The sequence below is a fragment of the Canis lupus genome, chromosome 14 (assembly GCF_011100685.1).
Source record: "Canis lupus familiaris isolate Mischka breed German Shepherd chromosome 14, alternate assembly UU_Cfam_GSD_1.0, whole genome shotgun sequence".
Lineage (NCBI taxonomy): Eukaryota > Metazoa > Chordata > Mammalia > Carnivora > Canidae > Canis > Canis lupus.
The window spans coordinates 54,299,809-54,325,499 of NC_049235.1; the positions used below are offsets into that span (position 1 = coordinate 54,299,809).

At 39.2% G+C, this 25,691-nt stretch overlaps 1 long non-coding RNA gene across 2 annotated transcripts; it reads right to left on the reverse strand.

Moving 5' to 3' along the window:
- Nucleotides 1-742: 742 nt before the first annotated feature.
- On the reverse strand, nt 743-22,836 carry LOC111098844. 2 transcript variants are annotated; one of them, XR_005369787.1, is made up of 3 exons: nt 22,705-22,836; nt 7,915-8,798; nt 743-2,974 (listed from the first exon to the last, which is right to left on the reverse strand). It is a non-coding gene; the product is annotated as an uncharacterized LOC111098844 (long non-coding RNA). The 2 variants fall into 2 exon arrangements; XR_005369786.1 differs by having other exon boundaries at nt 743-3,066.
- Between the last annotated feature and the right edge of the window lie 2,855 nt (nt 22,837-25,691).

A 25,691-nucleotide genomic window follows, 5' to 3' on the forward strand; every position in this document is an offset into this window, starting at 1 on the left:
GTGTGCTGATGAAGAATATCCACGACCATTTGAAAAGGCTATTATAATACTCCTTCCTCATCAACATATCCCTGTGAGCCTGGATTTTCTCCCTATATTTCAGCCAAAACACCATGTGGTGACAGATTGAATAAAAAAGTTGACATTAGACTGGCTCTTTGCTATTAAGTCAGATATGAAGAAGATTGGCAAAAAGGTAAATTAACATTTTTTTCCTGAGTATTTTTTTCCTGGAACTTACTGTTATTTTTCACAAAAAACATGCCATTTGTGTTAATATATGAAGAATTTATTAATGCTATTTTTGAATGAATTAATGTACAGATTTTTTTTTTAATGTACAGATTTTTTAAATGTCTTGGTTTTTATCGCTAATCAACTATTGAGAGATATAACCAATATAAATAAAAGTTCCTTGGAGTTCTCACTGGTTTTTAAGAGAGTAAGACGACCCTGAAGTAAGTGTTTGAGAACTATTTCTCCAAAAACAAACAAAACCCACCTCAGAGGAGGTCATACCTTTTATAAGACCAACTCATGTGAATTCGCAAAAACTTAAATGACAAGTACTCAGAAACATGAAAACACAGTAGGCAAAATGGCTAATTGGGCAAACTGTTATAACAAATATTTATAAGTATCACTATCTTTTATATAAGAATATATTGTTGTTTGTTTTTTAAACCAATCCTCAATATGATAAAATATCCTCTGTCTTTCCCTTCTTCCTTCCCTCTCTCCCTCAGGAAAATATACTAATATTTAACCGTGGTTGAACCTAATTAGTGAGATTAGAATCTTTTTCATAATTTCTTTTTTTTTTTTCTAATAATCTGTATTTCCCAAATCTCTACTTTTTATGCCGGGGGGAAAAATGCTAACAATGTTTAAAGGCCAAATATTTTTAAATCATTTTAAACCAATGATTCATTTGTATTAAAATGCTGTACTATGCTAAACTAAAAATCATTCATCTCGAATCTTTAAAATCATTTGAATAAAACAGTGGCGACTATTTAAATGCATTAGTACATGGTTTCCTTATGGGCATTAATAGTTATAGATATTTTGATGCTTTCTTGAAGCACTTTTTCAACAATTCAATGTAGAACTGTCAAAAACAGGGTTCTAATGATAGGTGAATTTATAAAGGTCTTTGATTGTTAGCAGTTCTAATTTGAAAACCATAGATTTGGTAAAAGAAAAATGAAAGATATGGTTTAAGTATGTTTGGGTAATAAATATTGATTTAAAGTTTTCTTATCTCACCAGTCCCTCATTATGAAGACAACTCAAGAATTGTTACCATCTGTACATGATTTGAAGAATTGGCCCAATGCTTTGAATTGTAGGAGAAAGTCAGTTTAGTCCATTGTGATTTCATCACATTCACTTTTATTCCACTACAAGATGATAAATAACAAAGGATATTTTCAACTCTTTTTTAAATTGTATCTTCTTATTGACGTTTGCTTTGCCACATTCCCATTTTTTTTTCATTCCCATAGTTTTTTACCATTTAAGCTTGAAAAGTTAAACACGAAAAAAGTAAAACATCCTATTTTATGTTTTTTTCTGCAATGAAATCAGACGGTAATACCCTTGCTCTCAAACCACCAAATTTGCCAGAACTTCTGTGTAGTAGCTTTGGAAATGTTGGTTCATGTAGTTTTCACTTATTTCTCCTAGAAAAACAGCAGCTAACTGAATCCAACCAAACTTATCCCCCAACAGTGTGTGAGTGTTCTAAAAACTGTGCCTTCGGAGAGTTAAAGTGAGTGACTTAGCACCGTTCACAGCCACGTCTAAGTCCTCCGCATCCTGAGAAATTCAAGGGTGAGTTTACTAACAGGACTCTCAATTCTGTTTTCCCCTGACCAGCTCCAAAGCCTGAAAGGTATAATTGCTTCTTCTTGTGAGTCACCCACTAACTAGTCCTTCCGTATTTCCATTCTCACCAGGCGGGGGAGATTCCATTTTTTATTGTAGCCTTCTAACATTCAAACCAGGAGAAATTCCTTTCCATTAGAACTTCTCTTCATGCTGAAAATCTCATCTCAATTTCTCCATTTCCCATTGTTCTTCCATTTCTCTGCTTTTTGGCTTCTGTCACTTGTTTGCCCAGGATTCATCCCTTCATCTGTGAAGGCTGCCATCCAATGGAGCACCAGTGGGTCCATGCTTCCTGCAGGTTGCGCCTCAACCTTCTCAGCAAAGCCCATTGAGCAGAGGTCTTATTTGTGGTTGAGCTAGTCAGGCAACCCCGTGGAGAAGAATTAGGTGGTAGTTCAACCTTCGATGGTTATGCTCCTCAAAGTAAAAATCTTGAGGCCATGGAGGCGAAGTTGTTCCTTCTCCTTTTATCTGATGGTCTGGCTTCTTCCATTTGTCCATCCTCGTAGAGTTACTGAAGAGGCCTCATTTTCATGTTTATTTCTTCCGAATGCAATAAAACTTTCTGTATGCCTTCATTCAACTTTGCTCCTCCATACATTTTTTTTTTCTTTTAATCAAAAGCTTTCTTGGAGTGAGTGGAGGCCACCTATGGAGCTAGTTTATGTCTTTAAAAGCTTTGTTTATCACCCCGAGTGATAGAGCCTATCATAGGGGATTCATTTTGGTTCAAGGACACATTATTGTCTTGATTGGGCTCATACATCAAAGACAAGAATTAAAGCGTTCTGATGAAAACTTCCCACCTGACACACAGGTGGCTAAAAGTATGTGCTAGCCTTTCTTGGGTCCTTTTGTCACCTTTCTTAGCTTTCTTGTTTTGAAACATGATAATAGTAGTATTTGAGTTTTCTAGGGATTTTTGTTCTATATTGCATGCTGTGAAAGGATTTTTCTAGGTTCTGCTTCTGGGCTCCCTCTGATCTTGTGATGTTAAACACACTGCTGTCTTCCCTCGGCATTACTCTCATCATTTTCTTCTCCACTTGTCCCACTTCTGTCCTGTGTATGTGGGAGGGGGCTGTACAGAAGATGTGAGAGGAAATTGAGTAGAATGGCAGAGTCGGGGGATGTCAGGGAATCACACTGCTGAAAAAAAGACCTCCACAACTTCTAAAAGAAAAAAGGATAGGCTGTACTGGTCTTTGCATTTTTTTTTTCCAGCATAACCACAAAAGTTAAACTTTTTTCCAATGAAGCCTTTAAAAAAAGACACTCTGTCCCTTATCTTTGAATTTTGATATCATCTAGCTCCTAGAGCTATGTCCCAAATTCATGAAAATTCATGGTTTGTTTTCTAAAGAGAATGATTTATGCAACACAAATCCCATATTTTCTAGTAGGACCAGTGTCATTCTGACCTTGAAGAACTGTGTGAATTGTAATGAAAATAAATACTTCAATAAAGCATGACATCATATCTTGATTCATTTTGCATTGTGTGTGTTTAAGGAAACACTAGAACTTCCTTCTGATAGGTTTAATACCTTGGGAAATATGTTGACTTTTGCTTTCTCTCTTGCCCCAGGGTCATGTTTGGAAATTCCACTCAGTATTAGAACCAGATTTAGTCAGTCAACAACAACAAGGAGAAAGAATGGTGGGGGTTTTTTTGGACTAGATGTCACTTTTTAAATATTTTCCGGATGCCAGTCATTTGGGTGAGAAATATGTACACAGATGAACACAAAGGGAAGCAAAATGTTGACAAACACGTTGAAGAGTAATTTAATGTGGATCAAATTTCTTGCACATAAGATCTTTCTAAGTATCACATTTTGCTAGACAGGGCTGCAGTTTAATCTTTCTTTGATATCATTGCCTGGAATGATGGGCCGGGATTATATAATTAAAACAATCTGCATGTGCTAGCATAAATTTGATTGTTCTAGACGTTAGGACTAAATTTAATACTAAACACGATAAGCTTTGATGGTAAGAAAAAAAAATTCAAGCTTTGGGAGGCTATCTACTTCCTATTTCCTAATCATCAGAAGTATTTGATATTCACTAAAGAACTTAGCATGGTTTCTGGCTCATAGTAGGAGACACATACAGATATATATATAATTCTGTTAAATATAATATATTTCTGTTAAATATAATACACAAAGAAATATGCCAGGCAAATTAAGTACCTAACAACTCTTTTGAGAATTTTTTTACAATATGTAAAAATAATCATGCAGTAGACAACTAAGATACCTGGAAAATAAACAGCAAACCAACCATAAAATGACATCAACTGCTCTCTCAGCTCCTGGTAGTGAAACATAACATCCCTTATGAGTAATAACGGGGATGTTGCTAAAATACCCACTTTGGGCACCCAGTGCTTTCATTCAGCAATGCACGTACTGTGATAGATTTGTTTTTAAAACTTCAGAAGGCAATTCACAATTCCTCGTATCATCATTCTCCAATACAAGTACTTTCTACACAAAGGAAACTTTTCGATTTCACACATTATTTTATTCTGTCCCTGCCTCTATCTTCAGGTCCTGCTGACATATTATAATTGGCTCAAACAAGACCCTTCTTTAGTTTCATTCATTCGTTCATTCATCCATCCATCCATCCATCCACTCATTCATTTTCTTTTATCCATGTCCCCCACTCCCATCTGTCCCACTCATTCATCTTAATATATGCATAAATATATATACACATATGCATGTGGTGTGTGTGCATATATTCCATTAAATGTGTCAAGATTTTTTGCATATAGTTTTTAATTTTAGTAAATGATATTGCACGTTGGATTTTTTTTTCTTTTTTTTAGTCAGATCAAGTTTTTGGGATCCATCCATGCTGCTTTATGCATATCTCACCGATTGCTCTGGCACACAGTTCCTGCTATCATGCTAAATATTGGTGATACAGTAATGGGTAAATTACTTAAGCTAAGCTTTAATTTCTTCATCTGTGAAATGGGGATGATAGGTCTACCCCCATGAAATTATAAAAAATTAAATGAAAAATGTATGACAGTTATCTAGCACATAAGAAATTCCCAGTGAGTAGGAATACTCAATATGTATCAACTAGCTCACATGGCTTGGCAAAATGGGTATAGGGTGGTGGGAAAACATGGAGTAATACACAAGACCAAACTGGAGAGTTGGAAGGACCAGATCATGAATGTTTTTTCTATAACATGGAAAGAAATGTGTACTTTTGTGCTTTAAATTTTGCCCAGAATTCCCTCAAAATCACTGGAGATTGATAATTCATATTCAGAGGACCTACTAACAGATTTATCCTGCTCATGTGGCTTAAACAAAAATTTTTAATGCAATGGAGTTAATATGTTTTTACTATGTGCCATATTGATTTCTGCCCTTGAAATTACTGGTAGGGAAGGGAACAGGAAAGTACTATGTCTTCTGTTTAAAATATAAATAAACCTTTGAATTTGGGGGTGGTGAAAGTTGGGTCAGCCCTGTGTCAACCATCTGTCCAAGCCTAGGCCAAGGCTATTACTGTCCTTTGTTGGTTCTGTCCATCTCTAAAGAAAGAGGAAAATGCCCAACTCATCTAGCCCCTTACCTTCAGTCTCTGGGGAAAAATGACTACAGTCCAATAGGGCTTTGCCGTTTTCTTCTATAAACAAAAACAAAATAAAACCCTGGCATCTACTTTACTAACAAGCTATTCAGAGGATCATGCCTAGTCAGCAAAAGGTATGTGTGTTTTAGAGCTGCAATATCCAATCCTGTAGCCACCAGCCACGTGCAATTTCGTTTTAATTTAACTTAGTTAAGATCAAATAAAATTAAAATTCGGTTGCACTAGCCACACATTACCTGCCCGATAGTCCTATGCAACTAAGCTGCTACTATACTGGACCATCCATCCACAGAACTTTCCCATCCTTGCAGACAGTGTCACTGAGAACAACGTTTCCAGGAAGTTCATTCTTGTGGCAAGTGTGGAGGATGCGTTAGAAGGGGGCACTGGAGGCCAGTGAGAAGAACACTTTAGAGTGCTGACAAAGGCCTCTAGACAGAGGAACAGTAAAGACAGAGAAGATGGGATGGATAGGGAAAAACTGTTTTTGTAACTAATTCTTCGAAAATATATTTATAAATGTCTTTTTTAAAATATATGTCTTTTTACTAAAATTCTCCATCCTTAATTAAATGAATAAACTTTTAATTATACTGCTAATGGGACTTTTAAAAAATTCTCACTAGGTATTACCAGATTGCTTTATAGAAACATTGTATCTGTTTAACCTCCCACCAATACCCTATTGACAACCAATGTCACCACTGAAAACAGCTTATCCAATTGGATTATGGCAACATGGACTCACATTGGTAAAACTTACTTTTCCTGCTTTGTCTATCTTTCAAATCATTACATTTTTGATATACTGTGGTATTAATCATCATACAGTCTAAACTATTGACTTTTTCCTTTGTTCCTTCTAACAATATTTATACATTCAATGGTCCTTCTTTAGATGCCAGGTTATACATTGTAGACCTTTGAAGGGTTCTGTAGATCAATGAATATTGTGTTTATGGGAGTCTTAGGGAGGCTCTAGTAGGGCACTCTTGGGAAACGTACAGTAATACAAGGATGAGATGTACTTTGTTTTAGGTGATAGACATGGGGGGAAAGCCCAACAATTTGTACAAGAGGTATTTTGAAAGAAGCATTAATGCTTTTCACAGACAACCTACATCTATGAGAGAAGGAACCATGAAAGACTGGTTTTAACCCAGGATGACTGAAAGACTTCTTGCGACCAAGTGGCAACTAGAAGTTATTTAGAGGCAAAGAATTAGGGCCCATGCAAGAAGGAGGAACCAGCAACATGGCTTTGGTTTCAGAAGAGAAAGTAAGTACTTGAACTAGAAGAATGGGGGGCACTCTCTGCAGGAGACGTTTGAAGAGAAAAGAAACCAAATCTCCAGGTTTGAGCAATTCCCTTCCTGCCTTCTGAAATCCACGGCTTCATGTGCACTTGGCTATGAGTCAGCCTGGGGAAGCAGATAGTGATAAATACCACGAAACCCGGTCCCTTCATGGATAATCAGCGAGGAGCACATTTCATGAAAATCCTGCTGCTTGTTTTTCTATACCCCACAGCCTCCTCGTAGGCTTCCTTGCCCGGCTCCTGTCTAGTCTCAACACAGGAGTGTGGCCTCCTCTGTGCCGATAATATCACCCCTCTACCTAAAACCCTGTGTAAAATCCAACATTTTTCCTACTCTGGCCTCCAGGCTCAACCTGACTGCAGGGTCTGCTCACCTCACTTTGCTCTCTGACCTCTGCTTACCTCCAGCTCCCCTGCTCATTTTTGCCTTTGGAGTCACACTAACTAAATTTGCTGTTTCACATCATGCCCTGCATGCTCACCTCTCAGGACTTTGGCTCTATCTGTTCCTTCTGTCTGGAGGAAGAAACACCCCCTCCCCACCCTCCTACCCCCGCCCGTCATGGCCAATGTTCTTAGAGTTTTCGAGTGTTTGCTTACATTTCAGTGAATCCTACCCTGACTACTCTGTCTATATCCTCCTTGGGTGAACCCCCAACTTCAGTCCCTTACACTATTTCTTTTTATCCAGTGCACACCCCTTCTAACACACTAATTTGCTATAGTTATTGTCTGTTTTTCTTTCTCCAGAATGTAAGCTCCACCGAGGCATCTGATGTACCTGAGCTCAAAGTCTGGCACATAGGTCTTTCTTCAATAAATATTTGAATTATTTCTTTCCTCCAAACTGATTAACTTTGGTACTTTCTACATTTCCTGTTAAGTAACTTTGTCATTTTTATCAGATCTCAGTACCACACTCTTAAGAATTCTAATTTTAACGTTTTTCCCCCTCAAAGTAATCTTATTGAAGTAGTGGTCTCGGTGCTCGATATTATCATTTTGTATTTGCATTTTATATAATCCTCTGGCTTGCTCATCTAAATGACATGTGTCAGGGAAATGGTGCTTACCAGCCACTCACACCTGTCTTGTTGATGTTTGATGGCTTGGCTTATTTTGTCTAGTTCACTTCATAATTTTTTGAGAAATTTGGCAGAGCCTTTTCCAATGGTGTGAAAGCATTTTCTATGGGCTTGCTGATGGTGTGACTATTTCCCTCTGGTGTTATAGCTTTCGAGTGGCTTAAAATAAAAGACTGAATTATTCCTGTACCTGGCAGTCTTTATTGCTGCACTTCATCAACTCAATCCTACTAAATCATTAATTTATGTTACTTACATGCCTACACAAGCATGGTGAAAAGGAATCTGCAAAAATGCCACAAAATCAAGTGCCTTCTTGATTGCATCTTTGGCATTTGGACAAAGCAAAAGACTTTTCTTGCAAATTCTCTTAAATTTTCCCATAATAAAAAAGCCTGTCTCCCTAAATTTGAAAATGGCAACAAAATCACCTCTATCAGAAAAAAATTTTAAAAATATTATAGAAAGATCTCGCATTGTCATCTCCTGCCTCTGGCACTTTCATACAATCGTTGGACAAAGAAAATCTCGAGAGCAATTCTAGGACTCTTTTCCCCTTAGATCCAGAGGACTGTGCTTCCTCATCTTTCCAGAAATTCCCCCATTATCGTGCTCCCCTCATCCTCCTGAAAATAGCATATTCGGTGATATTGAATTTTGAACTTTAGAGCTCAAAAAAAGAAACTGTCTAATTCTTGCATCATATGGAAAAGAGACTAGATCACAAGACATTAGATTCGTGATCCAGTGCTTTTCCTAAACTATCTACTTCCATTGTTCTTTCTTTCTTTCTTTCTTTCTTTCTTTCTTTCTTTCTTTCTTTCTTTCTTTCTTTCTTTCTTTCTTCTTTCTTCTTTTTTTAACTTGAAGACCTACAGTAAGGGAGAAAAAAAATCTGGTTTAGACTGTTGCTGTCAGGTGGATTAAAATAAATTATTTTCTTCAGTTCACAGATAAGGCAACTGAGATGTAGAGAGTTTATAAAACTCTTCCAATGTTGCCGCTAAATTGTTACTGGAATTCATGCTGCTCAATTCTTCAAGCCCTCCAATTTATAATGACATAAACAAAACTACTTAACATTAAGCATAATTGCAACTCATCTCAATTAATCTTCTACTCAAATGAATTGTTATTTATAAATATTTACAGAATTTTTTTTGGCACTGGTGATAGCCTGAGGTTTGTATTTCATATTTTGGAGGAATACCTATTCTTCAAAGTATAGGCGCTGTAATTTTTGGTTGCTCATGAAATATTTATTAATGCTAATGCTAATAAAAATAATGCCATGGTGATTATGCTCTTCAGTCATTAATGCCCTGAAAGAAGTAATTTGCAAATTGGTACACTGTCACTCAAAGTATTAATTTACCACATGTGGGTAACAAATTACTTCTGGAATCAGGCTAGGCACCATTGTTAAGGCTCTCCGAAGTCCCCCCACAACCCATAGCATTCACATTTAATCAGATGCCAACTTTTGTAGAGCTATTTGCACAATGTCTCAGTATCCTTCCTATTCCCTCCACTGTGTCGCCACCGTTACCACCTGAGTTCAAGTCTTCCCTACTTTTGTTTAGAGAACCGCATTAGAAGAGTAATTGGCTATTTTGCTGTCCTTCCACTCCTTCCCCTGAAGTGTCCTACATAGTAAGCCAGGTAGGACTTCTCAAAGCATGGTGACTCGAGAATCATCTGGGGAAGATGTCAACAATACAGCCAACCAACAGCTGGGATTCAAAAGTCATCACGAGACGGCCAGAGCTTTTCTTACACTGAACCAGTGTTCTGAACAGACCAGTTTTACACTTTGGATAAGCACAGGCTTGATTAAATACATTGGCCAAAGCTTATATAACCAACCCTTCCCTGGCTTCTAAATGAAATCCAAACTCTGGGGTTGCCCTTGCACACCTGTGGGTGCACACACACAGAATGGTCATGTGTACACACACACACACACACACACACACACACACACACACACACAGAGCTTCTCGGCTTTAAAGCCCATTGGAATCTTCCACAGAACTTCAAACATACTGATTCTAAGTAATTGATGAGGAGTGGCATATGGGCATTGGGATTTGACAAAGCTCCCACGGTGATTCTAAGATGCACTTGGAGGAGGCTGAGAACTTTTTCTTCTTTTAAGCATATGAAAAGAGGCAACTTGTTCTAAAAGGGAACATCTCTCCAAGAGTCAGCAGGCCAGGGCTCACTTCTGGATTTTGCCTTGAACAAAACATCTCCAACATACCAAATACAACTCCACTCAATCTCATTTCTTCATCTGTAAATGTGACATCAAGAAACAGGGCCAGGTTAATGCATTTCACTAACATTAATGTGGCACTTCTTATGTACTGACTCTGTATTGGAAGCTGAGAATATAACACTGAACAAGAAAAACAAATCTTGGTTCTAATGAACTTTAGAAAGGCTAAGACACAGCTAAAAAATAATGATTACCATAAAAACTATGAAAGAAATCACTGATATTAGGAGGAAAACACTTGGAGTGGGGCATGGTACTATCATAAGAAGAATAGTCAAAAGTCATGATTATCTGATTTTAAATAATCTGGATCTCAATTTTGTAAACAACCAACAAGGTAGAGCACACCAATAAAAGGAAACTGTAGACTCCTGGAGGGCTTCATATTTAATGTGTAACATTGTGCAGACTGAAATTTTTGTTCAGGAGCATTAAGTAAGATCCTGCTTCATTGTTTCCCCACTTTAAACACTCATATTTTGATGAAATAGATAAAATCTACTCTTTCAGACCCTTTGAAGGTACAAAAAATTGGTTTAGGATGACTGAACTCTAATAGCTATTTTACTGTACAATGGGGCCGTAATAATAAAAGTACTTCTTTTCTGGGGTTTGAGGAAAACAGAGGCCACCATTCCTGGAGCAGAGTTTCGGATCGAACACGGACTTCACATTTTCAGCTGTCCAGATATTAGTGATCCTTGGCTATTTGTCCACATGGACATGATGGAGATGCCGCCTCCTTTTCCTGGGGCCATCTTTGTCTGCTCTCTTATGGTGGGAATTCTAAGAACCCCACGTAGGGCTGAGAGAGACAACATTGGGGACAGTTCCTAGTGTTAGGGTGTCTTGTGCTTTATAAGCTATTCATGAATTAGACAATCTGGATCCTTGTTAACAAGTCCAAATGGAATAAGAAACGTGAGCCAAGATTCTGAGCCAAGTGAGCCTGGAACCATGATTTGCTTGCCATCTGGAAGATCCCACAAGTCAAGGAGCAAGCAGATTGAGGCTGAAAGTGGAGCTGCTTCTCAGAGTCTAAGGAAATGCCTAGGCAGTGAACATTTTCACTTTTTCTCCAAAGTGGTCCAATTTCACTTCAAGTACTTACTTTTTTTGATGCTATTGTTAAGGCTTGATTTTCTCCAAGGCTCTTAAATTTCTTTCCCCGTCTGGTTACCTTCTCTGTCCTTGTAGATGGCTACCCTCGCTCTTCAGCCACAGTGATAGCATAACCATAAACTGCGGTGAGCATTTATAGACCTGTCACCTGCCTGGCACCCGGCTGAGGCCTCACCCTTCCGGCCTCCGCTCTGTCTTCCCCTAAACTGAAGGCGAAGCTGAACCAGGACTTTAAAAAGGCTCTTTATAACCAATTGCTCTGGCAGAGAAATAATCTCCAGGGAGAGCAGGTGCATTCCTCAGTGCATCTCTGTTTTGGGAAGACTAACAGCCCTCCTGCTCACAGGGTTTCACCTGAAGAGTTTCAGGTCTCCGGTTAGGCAGCACACCTTCTGGGGGTTACATGGGCTCAATGTTGTCAGACATTATGTGCAGGAAAACAGCAAGCTTAGGCTGATTAGTTCTGCTACCCTGAAGCCAGAGAGCAGGGTCAGGGACTGGCTCGGAGGGGGTGAGGCCACCGGGCTTTCTGGGAGCTGGCATCGGAGGAATCCAGAGAGGAGAGCGGGCCACAATGCTCGTGCTGAGAGGCCTACAGACTATGTGTGCCACCCCCCCCCATGGGACAAGGACTGCAGTCTTCCTACCCACCCCCCCCCCCCAGGAATCACATACTCCCTTCTCTTTCCTGTTGTTTTTAGGGGTCATCACCTCCACCTAGAGAAGTCTGAGAAGCCCTGATCCATGGAGGGGAGGTGGAGGGGGAAACCAGGCACCAAGTCTTTGATCCTCTTGTGCTGCCACTTTTCTCCACAGACTGAGGAGGGGCCAAGTCACAGAAGGCCAAACACCTGTTTGATTCACTGTGTGAACAGCCTTTTAAGGTCACAGGCATCATCACTTTCAACACCTGGGCACTGTGTATTATAACGGGTAGGCCCCAAAATGTTGGGCAGAGGGTAGAGGACGTGTGGGCAGCCCCACCAAAAGATAAATGCGAAACTAGCACGCTTGCTCTAGGGAGTCGCTGTTACCAGAGCTTTCAATAGAACAACTCGCTCCACTTTTTCCTCCATAAGCTTAGGAAGTAGGTTTCTAGTAGTAATCTAATTTTCCAAATGTGGAAACTGAGATACCAAGATGATGAGGCAACTACCTAAGGTCACAGAACCTCTTAGGGCAGAAGCAGGACTTGAACCCGGGCAACGCGGCGCTACTGTCCCCACCACCAGACTCCACAAAAAGCCATATTTAAATATAATTTATGAATTTCACTCCGTGTTTATGTAGAGTATTTCATGAGGTGGATGAGGCGAGGTCTTTCACACCGCCTGCCACTTAGACACAAGATTAATGTGTTGAGGCGTCGCCAGGGTCAACTATCATGCTGTTTTGTAAATTAACCTTGCTTGTGCTCCAGTCAGACTGCATTGGGAAGTGAAAGGTTTTTCATCTTGGATCTTCCTCATTTACTCAGAGGCAACGCCATCTGGGCCCCGAGTGGCTGGCTTCTTGACTATCATCTAACAAACACGGCTCTAAGATATTTTATTCAAAAGATTGGAATGCGGTTGTATAGACTGTGGGGTACAAAAATACAACAGGAGCGGGTGATGTTTGACAGCATCAAGTTAAAGAAAATGCTCAAAAAATGTTCAGTGAGAAATGAGTCAGGGATATTTAGCAAGCATATGTCTGGAGGCCTTTGTGTGGTTTATTTCCATGAAAATACACATCGTCCTGGACACAAAGGACATTTACTGTTGTTAGTTAAATGCCTGAGTATAAGAGTTAGGAACTGCTCCACTTCATTATGTCTCAGCCTAGCCAACAGTGGCTACTCTTAATAATAGTAAGCAATTTATTATTTTCTAAGAAGCAGAAGGAAGTAGTTAGCACATGTAAATTAAAGAAGTGCCATCACAAACACAAGGGCAGATACAGTGGTAAGCAACCCTAGCTGTTTCATGAACACGAAATAGTGTGATGTACGTTTCCCTACATAATTCTGTTCTTATTGCAATGAAGAAACTTTATACGCATCATATACCCCTTACCTCACTTTGTAACCCATGTCCTTTTGCGCCAAAAGGGCCCTCAATTCATAACTATATATAATATCACCTTTAGAGTGATTCCCAACGGACTCCCTCAGGATGCCTTTTTTTTTTTTTTTAGACTCATCTTTCACAGGACACTGATAATCCTTTTACTTGAATATGATGAAATCTTTCTCCATCGGTATCGTTGGGTCACATGACAACTGGAAACTGTTCATCAAGAAGCTGAGTTGGGGGATCCCTGGGTGGCGCAGCGGTTTGGCGCCTGCCTTTGGCCCGGGGCGCGATCCTGGAGGCTCTGGGATCGAATCCCACGTCGGGCTCCCGGTGCATGGAGCCTGCTTCTCCCTCTGCCTGTGTCTCTGCCTCTCTCTCTCTCTCTCTGTGTAACTATCATGAATAAATAAATAAAATCTTTAAAAAAAAAAAAAAAAAAAAAGAAGCTGAGTTGGAATAAGTAAGATATTCCGACTTGCGCACTACCGAATCCATTCTGTAAAGCTACGTGGTTTTCATGCTTTTGCCCAACTGGTTTCACCTTAACTTAAATGGCAAACTCAGAGCATGTGAGTCAAGAAGTTAGAATGACACCGACCAATTAAAATAAAAGAAAGCAGATGAAAAGGATTATTAGGATACAGGTAGAGATTCTTCTCCCCCCCCCCCCCCCGAAAACAGTTTTTCAAATTAATCCAAGCACCCAAGCACTTACTCTTTGGAAACCCAGGAACAGACAACCTATCAATCCGGTTTTGTCAAAAAAATAAGACACACACACAGGGACGATGTTATAGAGACTATTTGCAATTTACCTCAACACCTCCTTTTGGCCTTTAGCCTTGGTATTCACTTAATGAGCTCCCTTTTCCCACATTTATGAGCTACTGACTACTTATCCTAGAGAAGAAGTTGGTAACTTGGATCAAGCCAGTCAGCATGGCCTATGGTAACTGGATATTGTATGACCACATGGCCAATCCTGAGCCCAGCAGAGTGACTCAGGATATTTGCTGGCACAGAAGCACTTGTTCTTTTATGCTTTATTTGAAACTGGAAGTATCTGTTCTTGGGAGTTACTGGCTACCATTTTGTGACATAAGGAAGAGCCTATTTGAGTCTAGTCAAAACAGGCAGTGGATAAGAAAGGGGGAAATTTTTTTTTTTTTGTAAAATATTTTGAGCCTCTGTATTCAGTAATGCCTGAAGTGAGATCTAACTGAATATTTAGCAATGCAAATCAATGAATTGCCACTTGTGCTTATGCCAATTCGAGTTCAGTTTTCCGTCACTCGAAACAAAAAGCATTCTAAACTAAATATGCATTAAATTAGCCACATACACTGTAAGACTGAGATGGAAAATAAAAATCACAAATTTGGAAGTATATTTTATACAAAGAAGGTATGTGTTTGCTGCCAAATAAAAAGGACACTCTTCAGTGCTGGGCTGAGTACGTAGAGAGAAGCCCTCTCATTCCAAGTGTGGAGCATATATCCATCCGTACAACTTCCCTAAGGGACAATTAAGAACACTGGATTAAGCCCAGAAAATATATCTTCTGAAATTATCCCCCCAAAATAGTCAGAGTTGCACACAAATCTTCCTGAGAGAAGGAAGCATAGCAAGGGGAAAAAAATTTTTTTTAAACTTATGTCATTAAAATCTAGAGAAACATACACCAAAATGTAAATGAAAGGACAACAGAATCAATATTTGAATTTCCATGTTTTCTTCTTTTTTGCTATATTTTTTCTATGGATTATGCTTTTTTTTTAAAAAAAAAAAAACAAAACCCATGTTCAAATATAAGTTTTGGATTTTTGGCTTGCTTTATTTTCCAGCATTTAAAGATAACAGCTCTAACTGGAGGATCTCTTTGTAAAATGAACTGACAGATAAAAATACTTCATCTAATAAAGAAATATTCTGAACTGTGTGCACCTAGGCATTCCCAGCCCATGGAGGGAGAGCTCTGTGATATCGTGGTTGCCTATTAGCCTCAAAGCACAAATCTGTCCCTGAAGGGGTTTCAGTGTCTAGAACACGGATGGAGAGCTCTAAAAATAAAAATGGGCTCTATTTAGACATTTACTGCTGCAGGTAAACTCATGTTTATCCCATTTTTTTTGCTTCCATTCTTTTCTTCCCATTTCTCTGAAGAACCCAAAAATGAAAGAAAACAAAATCAGCTCCATGTTACAAGATTTCTAAGTGAATAAAGATACTGGCTTTTCATAGTGATCTTAACCAAGAACTTAACACATATCTCTTGGAGAGGTTTAGAAGACTTTCCTCATTCTGTGACTCACCTGCCTGTAACTGCTAAGCTTTCCTCTTGATGCTCATTTGTTGCTGCTGTTGCTATTGTTGGGGGATATTAAGGGCATTCATTTAGTTAAGGTGTGTTTTTGTACTTTATTTCTGTACAGGAATCTTCCCTGCTCTATTATCCCCCCAGCTAATCACAGCTATGTACTCGTTCACCTTTTTCCTTCTCCACTCTCTCCTTTCCTCATTCCTAAGGCACGAGGCTCTTGGGGGTAGGACAGTTTCAAAGCCCATCTGCTGACAAATCTTTTGCTTTCACCTTTAATCTTCAGGTAGGAAATTATTAGCTGATATGGTTTCCTACCCTGAGCCTGAAGCAAATTGATCACTTTATCCTCTTTGCAGGAGGAAAATCAAAACAGAACAATTAATCATTAGAATCCCCCAGAAATGGTATTATTCTTTTGATTTTGAGAGTTTAATGATTATTAATACCTATTATGCTCTGGGTACTAACATGCAAATTCTCTTATGGGCAAAGACTTCACCTTTGTGGTAGTCAGCAAAATCCTAGACTTGCTATGGCCCAAGCGGAAGCTCAGATCCTTATGTATGCATGTCTAAGTGGCATAGTCCCTGCCCTTATTGGGGTTCCTAATGACTGTCACCAACCTTTTCTATGCCTACACATAGTCCACGTGTACAACACCTACTTCCCATCCTTTGTCTTAGTGGAAGAAGAACAAATATTTTCAATGTAATGTTGTATTTGTTTCTTGAAATAAATAGGGGCCCTGGGAGCCCAGAAGAAGGGCACTTAAGTTAGTCTGGTAATTCTGATAAAGGTTCCTGGAGGAAAATACTTGAGCCGAATCTTGAAAATGGTAGAAGAGTACGTTAGTTGAAAACGACAATCAGATCCGTGGCCTAAATGAAGGCTCCATCTGGTGCCCTAATTGGCAGGGCCCAGGGGAAGTGCATAGACCACATGCCCATGAGGCTGGCCCTGGCAAAGTAGGGACACATGCAAATGCACACTCCTGCACATACGGTTTGGGAGAGGGCAGCTCTGACAACCTGGAGAAGTCAGCTGTGTGTGAGGGGAGAGCGTGGTCCAGCCTCAGTGGAAAAGCAGGCCCCATGCTGCCAGAACTTCTGCTTCTCCAAAAGAAACAAAAACTAAATGGTAAAAATTGAAGCATAGTTTAAAAATGTTTTGTTCAGGGGCATCTGGGTGGTGCAGTCGGTTGAGCATTATTAGACTCTGGATTTCGGTTCAGGCTATGAACTGCTTGGGGCGCTGTGCTCACCAGGGAGTCTGCTTCTCTCCCCTTTCTCCTCTGCCCTCCCCCCTCCCCATGCTCTGAAATAAATCTTTAAAAGTGTTTAGTTCAAAAAAAAAAAAAATAAGTGTTTAGTTCAACTAAAAACAAATTAAAATACACTGTGCAAGCCACTACAGCAAGGCTGCAGGGCCCAGCTGGCATCAGGGCCACCTATTTGTCCCTCTGACCCAGAACATTCTTCCAGCTATGAATTATTGACAAACACTGTTGGATGGAGACCATTGTCCAGGAGAATCCTTTTCAGGCGGATTTTGAAGAACTGATAGATTTTTTAGAAATAGAGTTCTGGTACAACATTAAGAATGATCTTGCCTATTCCCATTATAGAATTCTCAGCAATGTTCACAATACTTAAGAAGATGCTTCCCAGGGATCCCTGGGTGGCTCAGGGGTTTAGTGCCTGCCTTTGGCCCAGGGCATGATCTTGGAGACCCGGGATCGAGTCCTACATCGGGCTTCCTGCGTGGAGCCTGCTTCTCCTTCTGCCTGTGTCTCTGCCTCTCTCTCTCTGTGTCTGTCATGAATAAATAAAACCTTAAAAAAAGAAGAAGAAGAAGAAGAAGATGCTTCCTGTCTACAATATTAGTCCCAAGGACCTCAAACAGTGACGAGGTTACACATAATCACCCATGAATCACCATCAGGAAAGGGCTGGGGTGGAAGTAGGGCTGGTCCCAGCCCTCTCGTCCAAATCCAGAATCACCAATGAAACAAATGTAGGTAGCAGAGAACCATTCCAAGCCTACAGAATCAGGATCTCTAGGGATTGGACCTGAAATTTGTATGTAGAAAACATCCTTGTGCAAGACTGAAAGTTACTGTATTAGATTTGGGGACATTTCCATTGTGTTTTGCTACTAAAACTGGGGATAAATGTAAATATTTCTGTTAAAACTTTAAGTAATATATTCTCCATTTTAGAGTTAATCAAACTTTGACATTTACTGAAGACATACCAAAACCAAGGATTTTAAGACTAGGATACTCTACTCAGAAACGGAATGGATTTATTAACAGATAGCAACCTACACACCTACACTTTTATAATATACTTCATGATCCTTACATTTTATACATGACAATCTTATTTGTGACCAGGCAGTCGATAAAGAATAAAAATCATCTAAATATTGATGTCACCCTCTACTCAAAACCCAACTAAATAGTTGTAAGGGTGGTTGGTCACTACTCCTGCCTAGCTGGAAGTGATGCACACCTTTTGCCAATATAACAGTTTCCAGATATACATTAATTACTGGAAAATAGGCTTAAATACACTGGACCCAGTGAGATGCTGGGACTAATTTTCTTAATAAAGTAATAAATAGTCGGCTTAGTAACTTTTTAAAGGGCTCTGAGGAAGGAATTCTAAAACTTCTTTAGAACATTCTGGGGACAATTATAATCAGGTAACAATGAGTGCATTTCAAACAAATGTCATTGTTCCTGCATGATTACCATGTCATAGCAACTTTTGAAGAACCAACCTTCTCTCTAATGTCTTGTGACTTTGTTGCTATAACAACTTAACATTGGTCCTTTACTCCTCAAGAGAAAAACTGCTTTATTTTTCTTTTCCCTGAAGAAACTTAAAGTATGATAGGTGAAGTGTCACATTTAGTAATACCAAATTTGGTGCAATGTCAAAGATAGTTGGGGAAAAAATCACAGAGTCCTATGCATCATGTTAATCCCCATTCCCCCTTTTCAGGTGCTTCAACATGTTTTGTCAATATTGCATCCTACTTGGAATTGGATTAGTTTGCTTACTAGGAGCCCTGTATTTTTAACTTTATGATCTTAAATCCAAGTAATTGTCACCCCAAATTATACTTAGGAAAGATGTCAATGTGGAAATTGAACTAGAAAAGCTCTAATTAAATAAGGACTAAAGGAATACTTAAATAGATACTGTGATCCATACCCTAGTCCCTTTCTGGGAAGTCCTCTCAGTCCCTCTTAATAGGTGAGTCCTGATGAGCAGGTTGGCTTCATGGAATCCTGACCCAAGGGACTGGATCTGAATATTCTCACCATCTGTATTAAAATTCTCACTAATACAATCAGTACTACAAAGAGAACTTATCCCACGTGTTTTTATGGAACAATGACTACCGCTGAATGGTGAACTAGAGTAAGGTACAGTGACCACTCTGGATATTCCTCATCCCAGGCCAGCATACCACTGAGAGATCCCTGGAAGTGGACAAGGCCCCCAAATCACCATCAAGTGACTCAAAGAAAACAATACTACCACCACCACACACAAAGTTAGTTTTAACTCTTCCATTTTCCCATTTCCGATATGTAATTCATCGACAAGTCTTGCAAAATGTATCTCAAATTGCTCTATTTCCTCCCCTCATGCCACCAGCGTCCTTGTCCAAGCCACACCATCCCCACAACTTGTGAACTGACCTTCCTGCATTTGTTCTTGCTCCTTTCCAATCCATTATCTACACAGTCAACAGAATCATTTTCTTAAATGAGATCACGTCATTGCTTAGCTTTAAGCTTTTCAATGACTTCACATTACTTTTAAAATAAAATACAAAAGCTTCGAGGTTAGCATCATCTAGAGAGAAGGCAAGGATACAATGGATTCTTCCAGTACCCAGAGAAATATGCCAAGCTGAAGACCAATCTTGAGTATGTAGTTTTGATCTATTTTACGGTGGAGAAATCTTCTTCCCTCAGTTCTCTCCATTTCAGTAAGTCAGGCATTAGAGCAACCTCACTCATGAAGGACATCATCCTGCTTGGATGCCAGAGAGTCAGTCTAGATTTGAAGGTCAATTGTTACAGGTATTAAATTTACCCATGGACTTCCACTGACAGCCTATGGAGACCCTGGGGCCTAGGTGGAGAGAGACAATTTCTCCTCCAGTTGAACTCAGAGGTAGACCCTCCATTGGAAGAGGGCTGGGGATGGGAGTAGGGCTGGTCCCAGCTATCTTGGCCAAATCCAGGCAATTTAGATAGAACATTTAGGCCATTTCCATTTTCTTGTATATCATCCAGATACTCTCCTTCTAATTTTCTTCAGAGCATTAATCAAAATCAGTTATCTCTCATTTATTTCAAAAACAATTAAAAAGCATTTACTTACTATGCCTACTCTGGTTAATTATTCTCGGTACTTGTTTGCTTACTACTATCTATCTTTTTCACAAAAAGTCAACTCTATGGGCAAGGAGCTTTTCTGTCTTGTTCAAACCTTTATCCTCAAAACAGGCACTACATAAACATTTGTTAAACGAACTAATGAATGAATTACCAATTGCTAATAGGTGTTTAAGCCTAAAACATTTTATTTCAACTTATCAGGTAACAGTAATTTTTAAAAGTTTGAGGTCTAACCGTAACCACATCCTTCCAGTGACATAGTTTTACTCTCTTGATTACAGAATATTCATAACATTTATCATCCAAACTGGCTTACTTTTGAGAGAGAAAGGGTATTCAAAGCATGCCAAGGACACAGAAGAACCGAACAGACATTTTTCCAAATAAGACATCCAAATAGCCAACAGGTACATGAAAAGATGCTCAACATCACTAATCATCAAGGGAAATGCAAATCAATGAGCAATGAGATTATCATCTCACACCTTTTAGGATGGCTATCAAGAAAACAAGAGCTAACAAGTGTTGGCAGGGATGAGGAGCAAAGGGAGCCCTCCTACGCTGTTGGTGGGAATGCAAACTCCTGCAGCCACTGTGGAAAACAGTATGAGATTTCCTCAAAAAATTAAAAACAGAACTACCATATTATCCACTAACCACACTTCTGAGTATATAACTAAAGAAACTGAAAATGGTATTGAAAATATATCTACACTCTCGTGTTCGGTGCAGCATTATTCCCAATAATACTGAAACAACATGAAGTGCCTGTCAATAGATACATGGATACATACAATGGAATATTATTCAGTCACAAGAAAGATGCAAATCCTGCTGTTTGTGACAAGACAGATGGACCCTGTGGGCATTATGCTAAGTGAGATAAGTCAGAGAAAGACAAATACTGTGTATCACTTTCATGTGGAATCTAAAAAAAGCTCCAACCCATAGAAACAGAAAGTGGAATGGTGGTACCAGAGGTGGCAGGTGAGGGGATTGGAGAGATGTTAAGGGGGATCATCTTGCGACTAGTAGATAATAACCTACAGCATAGTGATTATAGTCAACAATACTGCATTATCAACTTCAGAGTACTAAGAAACTAGATCTTAATTATTCTCATCACAGAAAAAGAAATAATTTGATAGAGGTGTTAGCTAACACTATGATGATCATATTGCAATATATAAATAGATCAAATCAACACAAGCTATACTATAAACTTACACAATGCTACATATCAGTTATATCTTTTAAAAAAAATGAATGCCAGGACAATAATTGTTACCTAAGATTGCTCTAGGTAACCCAAATTGTACGGTCAACCTTCTAAACTGCATTCTCCGGTTACAAAATCTGTTTCAACTCTCTAATTTTCAAATTAACACATGGCATTTCTAATAATGTAACTGGTCAATGTATACTCCTAAGTTCTAAAAGGAAGAAAAAGTTATACTTGGATGTTTGTTCTCACGATAAAGATAAAAGCTAACACTTGGTGCTTACCATGTACCAGGAGATACCCAAATGTTTGACTTATCTAACTTATTTTATCCTCACAACTTTATAAGGCATGCCTTGTTATTATCCTCATTAAAGAGATGAGAAGACAGTTAAATAATCAGCTCAAGGTCGCACAGCTGATGAGTAATGGAGCGAGGATCCAACTGCAATTGGTTTGCCTCCACAGTTCATGATCTTGTCTGTTGTGGTTCCTGTGTCATGCACAGATGCCAACTTATATTTAGTATCTACGAATTCTTCACATGGTAACCGGTACGGGGTAGGCTGTGCAATGGTCTGAGGAATGTTTAAAAAACCTGACATAGGCAAAGCAATTAATAGACAACTTTAGGCACCCTGTAAAGTATGGTTTAACTACCAAAAACATCCTCACTCTGGGTTAAGTCTTGGTTAAAAAAGAAAGAAAGAAAAAAAAGAAAATACTATTTTTTATGTTCGAAACATATCATTTGTTAATTTTTCAACTAGTTGGCAGAAAATAGGAAATTTCAGGAAAAGAAGAAGGGATGTAAGATTAGAATCATCTTGAATAAATTAATGGAATAAGAATTCAGTGTCAAGCAAGTGAAATTAATGTCTGAAAGACTTCTAAATATGATACCTCTGACTCAAATATCAAATATTATTCCTCATTAAGCTATCAAAGTCCTAGATATAAGTTGCAACATGTAGGAAACCAAAAATGTCTCAATGTACATGTTTTATGAAGAAATACAAACTTAACCATCTGTAAGGAGAACTCCTCTATAGATTAAAAAATTATGGTCTTTTATACCATGCTATCAATTATAATGTTATCTACTTGTATTTTAATCTTCAGTAGGTTTTACTTTTGTTTCAAAATTACTTTAAAAAATAACACTGATTTTCATTTCTGCATGTAAGGAGCTTAGAACTTGCCACTTCATTCGAACAAGTAAAAAGTAAAAAGTTAAACAGTTTGAGAAGTCAACAACTCTTCTCAGGTTCTTAAGAGAAGGGGGGACATGCGACAAATGGCTGCCCCCAAGACTGGGGAACTGACAGGTGATTCAGGGGGTCACAAACTTACCAGAGCAGAGACCAAGAGCAGACACCTCCGTCAGAATGAGTGCCAGGATAGGAAACCTGAAACATAATTGAGAAATGGTTGATGGCTCAGCATGGGCAAGTCTAGGAGTTAAAAACTCCATAGCGACCCAGCCATGGAAGGTTCCAGAACCCCCACAATATTATGAGATTTACCTCCAGAAGCCTGACTAGGTTTCCATGGTAAATATAGAGAACAATCGTCTCCTGCTCCCAGCAAGGGGAGGGGGAAAGCAACCATTTTGAAGCACACTAGTACATGGCTGTTCTTCTTTATACGCTTGCCCTCAGGGAAAACTAATAAACCCTCCCAGAGTATAATCAGAGCCTCTCTGACCTGGGGGAAGGCAAACCCCTAATTCAAGCCAGTTTTCGTCTTCCACCAGGGAAGAAGGAAATACCCAACTCCAGCCAACACTAGCCATCTGGTCCCACCCTGAGGAGGAGAAAAAAACTGAGAAACACTTAGGAAGTTCAGTCCAGAGGCCTGGGCTCACTGCAAGTCTGAGACCTAATCCCAGGACTAAAGGAACAACTCCCCCCCCCCCCCCCCCCCCCCCACACACACATCTCCCAACCATATTACTGAAGGCCTATTTACAATTGTTCCTTTTACTGGGCACTTCGTGTTTGGCTATCTGGAAAAAATTACAAGTCTTGCCAAAAGGCCAAAAACACGACTTGAAAAGAAAGAGCAAGCATCAGATCCAGACATGGTGGACAGGTTGGAATTTAAAACACCTCTGCTTAATATGCCAAGGACTCTAATGGGGTAAATCAGACTGCATGCAAGGACCAATGGGAAATGTAAGCAGAAATATGGAATCCTAAGAAGAAACCAAAAAGAAATGTTTGAGATCAAAAATACTGTGACAGAAATGAAGGATGCCTTTGACAGGCTCATTGGTAGATTGGACGGTGCTGGGGAAAGAATCGCAGGGCTTGAGGACATAGCAGTAGAGTCCTGGAAAATCAAAAAGCAAAGAGAATAAAATCTTTAAGAGACAAAAACAAAACCAAAACAGAATATCAAAGAACTGCGGAACAGTCACAAAAGGTGTCAAATATGCTTAAGAGGAATAACAGGTGAGGAAAGAAAAAGGAACAGAAGAAATATTTGAAACAAAATGGCGGAGACTTCCCCCCAGTTGATGTCAGACCCCAAATCACATATCCAGGGATTCCAGGGAACACTTAGCAGGAGAAGTGCAAAAACAAAACAAAACAGAACAAACCACAAACCAACCCCCAAACAATCAAACAAACAAAGATACTCAGTCATACCATTTTCAAAGTACAGAAAACTGAAGATACAGACAAAGCCCTGAAAGCAGCTGGTGGAAGAAACAATCTGTAGAGGAACAAAGATGAGAGGTTCATCCAGCTTCTCAGAAACTGTGCAAGCAAGAACCCAGTGGAGTGAAATATTTGAAGCGTTGAGAGAAGACCACCAATGTAGAACTCTGCACCCGGCAAAATGATCCTTCCCAAGGGAAAGCCAAGGACTCTAGGAAGGGACACTGATGAACGTTAAATGCATTTATTAAGAGAAAGAAACCAGTCTGCAAAGGCTACCTACCGTCTGATGGCAGTGAGATGATATTCTGGAAAAGGCCAACTTCTACGAGAGTAAAAAATCCATGGTGGCCAAAGGTTGGGGAAGGGGACTGGCCTAGTGGGCAGAACGTTGAGCCTTGTAGGACAGTGAAAACACTCTGCATGATATCCTAATAGATACGCGTCATCATATCTTTGTCCAAACACACAGGATGCACGACCCCGTGAGTGAATTGTGATGCACACTGTGCTGGTGGGGGGCGATGTGTGGACCCCTCTGCTGGGGGACGTGAGCAGAAGCTGTGCGTGTGTGTGGACGGAGGATCTGTGGAAAATCTCTGGGCTGGCACCCCTCAATTTTGCTGGGAACCTAAAACTGGTCTCAAAGATCCTAATAAAAAAAATGACACATTTTACTTGTGAATCGTTGATGAAACATGGAAATGAAGAAAAACCCCACTCCACCCAAATCTAATCATCCAAAGTAATCATTAATAAAATGGGATATGATTCAACGCGGCACATATTCATATGTAGAGGGAAGGGTGGATACATGATTTTATGGCAGCACGAGGCTATTTTTAAAAGAAAAATACCAGTTTCAGTTGTGATGACATTTAACAGTATTTAAAACCTGAAGCAAAAATGATGGAATTCCTGAACTCTAGATAAAAATTTGGCTCCCCCAGTGATATAATTTCCTAAACGATCTAAAATTGACAAAAACAAAACAATAAACCCCCAAAACCCATCGAATATGAAATAAAATTTTAAACTATGTTTCAATTTCTTTCTCTATGGAGCCTGTTCTGCTGAATGATTAATAATAATATAATAATAATAATAATAATTTAAAAAAGCACTCAAACATTCTCCCATGGTTTCCTTTCCCAGTCCAAATTGCTAAAGAACTGGGAGCTACCTATCTTAAATAACACAGCCTTGATGACCTCTATATAGGAAAACATTTTGGAGGGGTGGCAAGTGAAAATTCCTGTAAGATAAATTAATTTTCGGGTTAGATAAGAGCTATTTTCCAGAGCATCAATTCTTCCCAAATTGTGTGAGCCATACATTGTCCAAGTTAATAATACGAATTTTCTCTGATTTCTACATTTGTAACTCTTTGTTTTATACTCAAGTGGATTCAAAACTCGCCATCAGCTCTTTTCTGTCAGTTTCATCGTTTCTCAGTTCTGAACTCTTAAAAAAATTCATCTCTTGAGATAGGATTTCATGAAGTATTTTGTTGTTGTTGATTTTTTTTGCTTGCTTCGTCTTGTTTTTGTTTTGCTCCACAAGGTTCCTCCCGGAATCTGAATCTCTGTTTCCTTTCTAGCTGCATGAAAACTGGGTTGAGTATACATTTTTGACTCATGCTTTCTTTATCTCGCCACTTTGTAATTACTGCTT